General features: G+C 38.7%; 1 pseudogene; it reads right to left on the reverse strand.

Annotated features, from left to right (window-relative positions):
• Window positions 1–6140: 6140 nt before the first annotated feature.
• On the reverse strand, window positions 6141–6198 carry LOC149313890 (U6 spliceosomal RNA; annotated as a pseudogene).
• Between the last annotated feature and the right edge of the window lie 968 nt (window positions 6199–7166).

Here is a 7166-nt window from a genome sequence, read left to right on the forward strand (position 1 = left end):
AGTTGATTCAAACTGAGAGAAAGAGACACCAACAAAGATGAAAATAAAAATCTCCATGTGTTTGAAGTTCTCTTTCTTTAAAAAAAAAAAGGAAAAAAATAAAAATGAAATGAAATCCCAATTCTACATTTACATAGTAGCTTCAGGCTTTATTCCCACTTTAAGAAACTATATTCTTTTTCTCTAGCATGCCATAATATATTTCAAATTCAGAAGACTTGTGCAAAAGGAATCTATGTGAATACATTCAGCTGGAAGTTTTACTTGACTCACAGCCCATCTTTGATGACTACTATTACAGCTCCTTCCAGATGAACCTGCAGAACAAATATATTATTTATTTCCTGGGGATACATTCATTAGTCTTGTCACAGTCCAATGTGTATTGAAATTTGTTAGCAATACAAATGACAATTAGGCTGTTAGCAAAATAAATGACTTGTTGTTCTCATGTTTTGTTTTGTTTTGTGGTAATTGCATCCCTTAAAACTGCATTGATATTCATTTACTGCAGATCAAATAATAGCTGTTTTTAAGCAGAGAGAAACAGCCAATAGCTAAAGATAACCACACATGGTGCTTTGCTGTCAATGTCAAAGGCTTCCTACAATGCAAAATATGTGCAATGTTAGATTCTGTTACAATTTCTGATCTATTTCCATTTCCCTGTGATAATCTTTGGAATATATACAGTATTTTCCATCATCAAAGTACTTTAATTAGCCTGGGTGAAATGTTTGGCTGTGTGAAGCTTGGGATTAGCTGCCTCAAAAGTGCAAAATGGCCTCTGGAGATTCTCTGGTTTATTGCTCCCTGGATATCAGTACAATCCACAACTGTGATGTGTATCCTGTGGCTTCTTTAAATTATGCCAAGAATGTAAGCCAGGTACTGTGCAGTCTTTTGAACAGAGAACCATGAAATGCCATTTCCTGTACTTACAGCTTTAGTAAATATGAACACACAAACATAGGCACCTTGAGGGAGATTGCCTCTGTTCTTTGAGAGCCAGCATGGTGTAGTGGTTTGAACGTTGACTCTGGAGATGAGGCTTTAATTCCCAGCTTAATCATGAAACCCACTGGTTGACCATCAGCAAGTCACATGCTCTCAGCTTCATGGAAAGGCCAGGGCAAATCTCCTTTAAACAAATCTTGCCAAGAAAACCCCATGATAGGGTCACCATAAATTAGAAACAACTTGAAGGCACACAACAATAACAACAGATTATACTTGTTGGACATCTGAGGGTCTGAGGTCTATATAAGTAGATGATGGGTGCTGTTAACTCAGAATGTTGTAGAACAGAGAGATAATGTAGCCCAGTTTGGATTAAACATCCTTTGCAGACAATATCTGCACTGATTAGAGTCCATGTTGAACTTAATACAGTCTTAGTGCTTAACATCAGTAAGTATGCTCTTGAAATTTGCTTTCAATGCGAATATGGTCACAAATGAATGGATTCATATTACAAGAAAGGAGGTTCTAAATTAACATAAGAAGAACTTCCTGGTGGTAAGGGCTGTTGTCAGTGAAATGCAGATTGCTTCAGAATATTGTGTACTCTTCAACAGAGATGGCTGCCTATCAGGGATGCTTTAGGTGTGGATTTTCTGCCTAGGCAGGGATTTAGACAACATAATAATTGAATTCCCTTCCAACATTATGATTCAGTCATTCTATGATTCTGATTTTATTGCATAAACAAAGAAGTTTGTGTTGGTATGCACTCTGTTCCACATGTACTGTACTGGCCCTTGAGACCAGCTCATTTGGAATTATATCTTTGGTGAAACCTGTCAGAAAACACAATGTCCTGTTCAACTCCTCTTGGCATTTTTATCCAACTCTGATGTCAACCAATGTCAACTCCTACACAAAGAATCTATACAGTCTTTGCTAGTGAGAGCCAGAAATTGTGGGACACTGTAAAAGAACTGCAGGTTATAAGTGGAAGGCTGGTTTTATGGAGAATTGTTCTAACACATCAAAACAGATTGATCAGAGAAGTAAAAACAAAAATCAGTTTTTGGAGAAATGTGCTCTGGTTATATAATATATATGTGCCGGATCATATAGATAATATATACATGAAACTCATTTCTCCTTCTGGAAATGCACTATCCTTTTAAATGACTGATATGTATAGATTATAATCTCTCTGTTGACAATGTATTAACAACAGAATAACTTGGCTCTCCAATGTGAGTACCATCTGTCTCACTCATTCTTTTGTTTGTATTATAGTATTCTGCCTTAGAGTGGAAGCTGAAAATTAATTTTAAAAGGTTCTCCCAAACTTTGAAAACTGGCAGTCAAGAAAAATACACGAATTATCACTTTGTTGTGAATTTCAGCTCAGTGTTTATCAGTGTATGCTCATTAGACTTCCATACCAAGATAGCATTCTTCTGTTGTAGTCTTGCAGATTTCTAAAAGGCTCATCATTTGTCTGTGATCTGTCAATATCCCATATTTGGAAAGGATGTCCATGTAGCTAGGCAGATGCTACTATCTCGGCTCCTTGTGACAAAAAGCAAACGTGCAAATTGTCTCAGGGCTGAACTTCACACTGGCTGCATCTTCACTCCAGAATGAATACAGTTTGATACTGTATGGTCCATCCTATGGAATCTTAGGATTTGTAGTTTTGTGATATATTTAGCCTTCTCTGTCAGAGAGCTCTGGTACAACAACATATTACAAATCCCAGGATTCCATAAGGAAGGAGCTTTGACACAGTGGTGTCAAACTGCATCAGTTTTCCATATGGCAATAGCCTTTGCCTCTGGTTGCGTGCTATCCAAGGGACCTGTATAGCTCCTGACATTTTTGTACCATGTTTGTATTTATGGGCTGTGTGTGTCCCTCTCACTGTCACAATCTGAGCACACCTAAAATATGGTAGATCATATTTCAGCAGCTTAGCTCTGGTCCAGTGCCATGCGATGGGAGTGCAGGATTGTTGTGCCTCAGGTCTACATATCATGATTAAATGCTTTCCTGTTTCCCATAGTTGTGAATGCCAGCGCTTTGTACAGTATTAGGGCCTACTGCTTACAGCCCATCCTTTCACATCACGCTGCATTCTTCACTTAATAGGATTTTTCATTGGTTTGATCTTAAATTATTAAAGGAAGTGGTGAACAAACATTAACTTTCCCAAATGCCTTTCCCATTCCTCTTTCATATATTATTCTATGCCTTTTATTTATTGATGGTGTTTAACTCTGTGAATGCTAAAATTAATCATACTGATGTGTTGCAGATGTCTCCTACCATTGTAGTCATATATGTCGGTTGATCCATTCATCTCCCATGAAGGCAGTTCTCAATGGCTGGAACATTTATCACCTCAAAGAAGTCAGGCTGAGGCAGAAATATAGTGATGCAGTGCTTCAAATTTTACTTAAAGGCTAGTGAAAGGGAAAAAAGTTGCTATTGATACAAGTACCATAATTTGGAGTATATCACTGAATGTGATGCTGGCATTTCTGACATACATTCATTTTATGCACTCATGTTATTTGAATAGAAAAGTGAAACTCATGAAAATAATTTGTCAAGGTTCCTAGTGTGGTAACTAAAATGGTGGAGTTCTACGAAGCAGAAGGATATAGTGAGAGCAAGGAGTAATTATGAGTGAAGAAACTAAACTTGTTCCTTAGGACATTGATCTTTCCAATAAGCCATACCAAATCCAATAATTCTAGAGGGTGGAGAAGACAATATTTGAATCATCTTCCCTGCAGTGCCAGTTTTTACAGGATTAAATACTGAGGTAATTGGCTGACTCTCTCAGTAGTTATCAGAAAAGACAGATTTAATGTTGCTCAGAGCTTTCTAGCTCCAGCTGGATCTGGTGTCCAAATTTAAATCAGTCAGAAAATCCAAGAGCTTTCCCATTGTTATGGAGTCATAGGGCTTGGAGGGACAAGAAGGCAATCCAACCCAATCTCTCACCCCAAGGTAGGATCATATTCGCTTGGGCACCTCTTTCTTCCTAAAGAGTATTCAACAGAACCAGGAATACACTATGCCATGAGCAGAGAGCAAGAAGAACAAAGTGATCCATGCCAGAAAGAAAGAAAGAAAGAAAGAAAGAAAGAAAGAAAGAAAGGGAAGTTATTCAACTACAAACTATTGTTTAATGGTTATCTGTGTAATGTTTTCTACCTCAAATGCCTTCAGGTATCAAACCTAGCAGCATGAATGGAAGTTCAAAAATCAGTCCTTCATTGATCATTCATGGAAACAATAATAATCATTATTTATAATGAGAGTAGTTAATAATGTTAGAGCAGCACTATAGAGACCCTGGATTTAAATCTATTCATAGCCATAAAATCTCCTGAATGATCTCACAGAAAAAGTGTGAAAATTACATGGTATGTTAGAAAGAGGGAAGGATGGAGGAAGGGTAGTAGAGACACACAGAGAGAGGAACAGAGATGTGCACCTCCCTCATTTCCTCAGTGGAAAGCTCACATAAATTTATTTAATCAATTACTGAATTATTGGAAAACATCTGTACCATGGTTCTATGTGCTAGAGTAAGGAAATCTCATTTATATTAATGAGACTTATTGCTAATTGAACTCTGTAGTGTAGTTGTGCTTTGTCTGTCTCAACAAACACAAATAACTCATGTGGCATACCCTATACATACATTTTGGCACATATATATTTGGCATAAGCATTTGTCGGCAAGATATGGGTCATCAGGATGAAGCACACCCTAGCTAATATCTTAATAAAGGTGGGTCAGGAATATGTTTATTCAGAAGCAAGTCTCAATAATAATCAAGCACTGAACTGCAGCCTTAGTCTTGGACTTGACTCAAGTATGTGTAGAACTGAAGCCTTAGTCATAAATGTTGTAGATGCAGTTATTCAACATTGTGCAAAAATAAATAAATAAAAATCTTGTGGTCGTACATTACTCGTATGAGGTTGGTTGGGGAGCCAGTGTGCATGTGTGTGCACTCATGCATCTTGTATAACACTTGAGCAGCAGCAGAAGAAGGAACAAAACTATTGTATTCTGGTTCTAAATGAAGACCAAAAACATTAGAAAAACTGATGTTCTTTTTTCTTCTTCTCAGAGTTGCCAACTTTTGATACTGGCTCTTGCCTTTTGCTTTTTTCTCCAGATCACATACTGGGTGATCATGTCTCCCTGTGCTGAGAAAAAGCCTTGAAATGCTGGTTCATGCAGTGCATACCAAGGTTCTATTAAAAGCAGAAAGAAACCTAGATTATTTGTCCCTTCTTCCCTGCCCAACAAAGCCTTTGACCAGCTGGCAACCCCATTCCCCAGATATTGTTTAAGAATATCTATTGTTATTACCAAGATTACGCAAAATGAGGTGAATGCAGCTTTCATGTACTAATCAGTGATACTATTTTGTGAAGCAAGAAGAAAAGTGTAATTATCTAGTAGTGTAGATAATGAATATGAAAACAAAAGGTTTTAACATAGGTGGCAAGTACACTGCTAATATTTAAACAAAAGCTGCTTTGTACCCATCTCTGGGCATAATAGGACTGCTGCTGTTGCTATTGCTGTTAAAACTCTGCAAAAAATATTGGCACATGCATCTAAGTGATGTACCTGGTCTTTGTTCCAGCTTCATGTTTATAAAAGAAACATTGGCTAGGAGAGTTGCCTGTGCATTTTCACATTTGAATTGGAACTTTAAATAATTTGCCTTCCATGTGTTTGCCAGCTCAAGGGTACCTCAGTTTCTATTTTTTGATTAAATATATTTCACATGCCAAACATTTATGGGATGTCTGTATTCAACTTCCATTTTATTGATAAGACTTGCAGGTTGGCCAGTAGTGAGGTAGATGTCCCAGACAAATTCATAATGAAGACACTGTAAAGATGACAATGCTTGCAGTTTGTGACCTACCTATTGCTTGCTAGGTCATTGTAGATAAGTTGTAGATAAGAAAGGGGCCACCACACAGAAGCCATCCTTTGCACAGAAAAGTCCTGGGTTCAGTCAGGTAGCAATTGATAGGCAGGGTCTTTGGCTCACATTCTGCTATGGAGAGCTGCTGCCAGGGTGCCTATGTATCCTACTTGATATCTTCCATTTGAAGGGTTGTCAAATGTTGGTTCTCCAGTACATGCTAATTTTCTCTGTATCCTTCCAATTTTAGTATATGTGCTGCCAAAGCGAACACAGCTAGGGCTCCTGGGACTTACAGTCTAATAACCTCAAGAAGGCCACACTGGGGCAAAACAGATGGCAGGTAAGGGCTTAATGCCACCCTTTTGAGTGCTGGATTATTGCAGAAGCAACCATATGCTATGGCCCCAATCTGGCATTTTTCCAGCCCCAAAAGAAGAGGCAAAATGCTGCTCCTTTTTGGGATGGAAAAAAGCCGCTCTTGCTGCCATGGCTGTTCTGCATTTCTTCAGAGCAGTGTATATATACACTGCACCACAGAAATGTTGTGATGCCACCTACCATCTGGTCAGGTGGGCAGTGTGATGCCACTTTGGGGGCAGAGTTGGGGTGGGTAGTGAGCAGTCGCTACATCCTACTCCACCCTGACACTGGCCCTTTTCATCTGTCTGTACTGCTAGATTGTTTCCACTTTTGTGGTAAGCCATTGAAGGTGTAAGTGGGATAGAGGACAGGTATAGCAAGGCTTAGGTATTTTCATGGGCAGCAGTTATCTTGTTATGCTTTGTTAATAGCAAATGGTTCAATTTGGGACTGGCTTTTGTAGGTGCTGTATAATGTCTCAGTAATATAGCCAACAGGTTCTATAGATTCCTGGCAAAAGGAGTTCTGTGATGCTACAGTTACAAATGTGTTTGTGTGTATGTGCCTTCAAGTTTCCTGTCGACTTGTGGTGACCCCATGAATTTCACTGATTTTCTAAGGCAAGGAACACTGAGAGCTTTTGCCATTTCCTTCCTCTGAAATGGAGCCTACAGAGATCTCCCATCCAAGTACTAACTATGGATGACCATGCTTAGCTTCCAGAATGAGACAATCTGGTCTCTTTGGGGTATATAGGCCCTGCTTTGCAGTTACATGCTCTCCAACATTTCACAGATGAAAGCTGGGACATTTATGGCCGAGCAACAGCAGAGTGTAGTCAAGATGGCAAAAGTTGTAAATGAGGAAGAGCACACAAAC

Source organism: Sceloporus occidentalis, unplaced genomic scaffold (genome assembly GCF_023333645.1).
Source record: "Sceloporus occidentalis isolate IW3139 unplaced genomic scaffold, rSceOcc1.0.p SCAF_4, whole genome shotgun sequence".
Taxonomy (NCBI): Eukaryota; Metazoa; Chordata; class Lepidosauria; order Squamata; family Phrynosomatidae; genus Sceloporus; species Sceloporus occidentalis.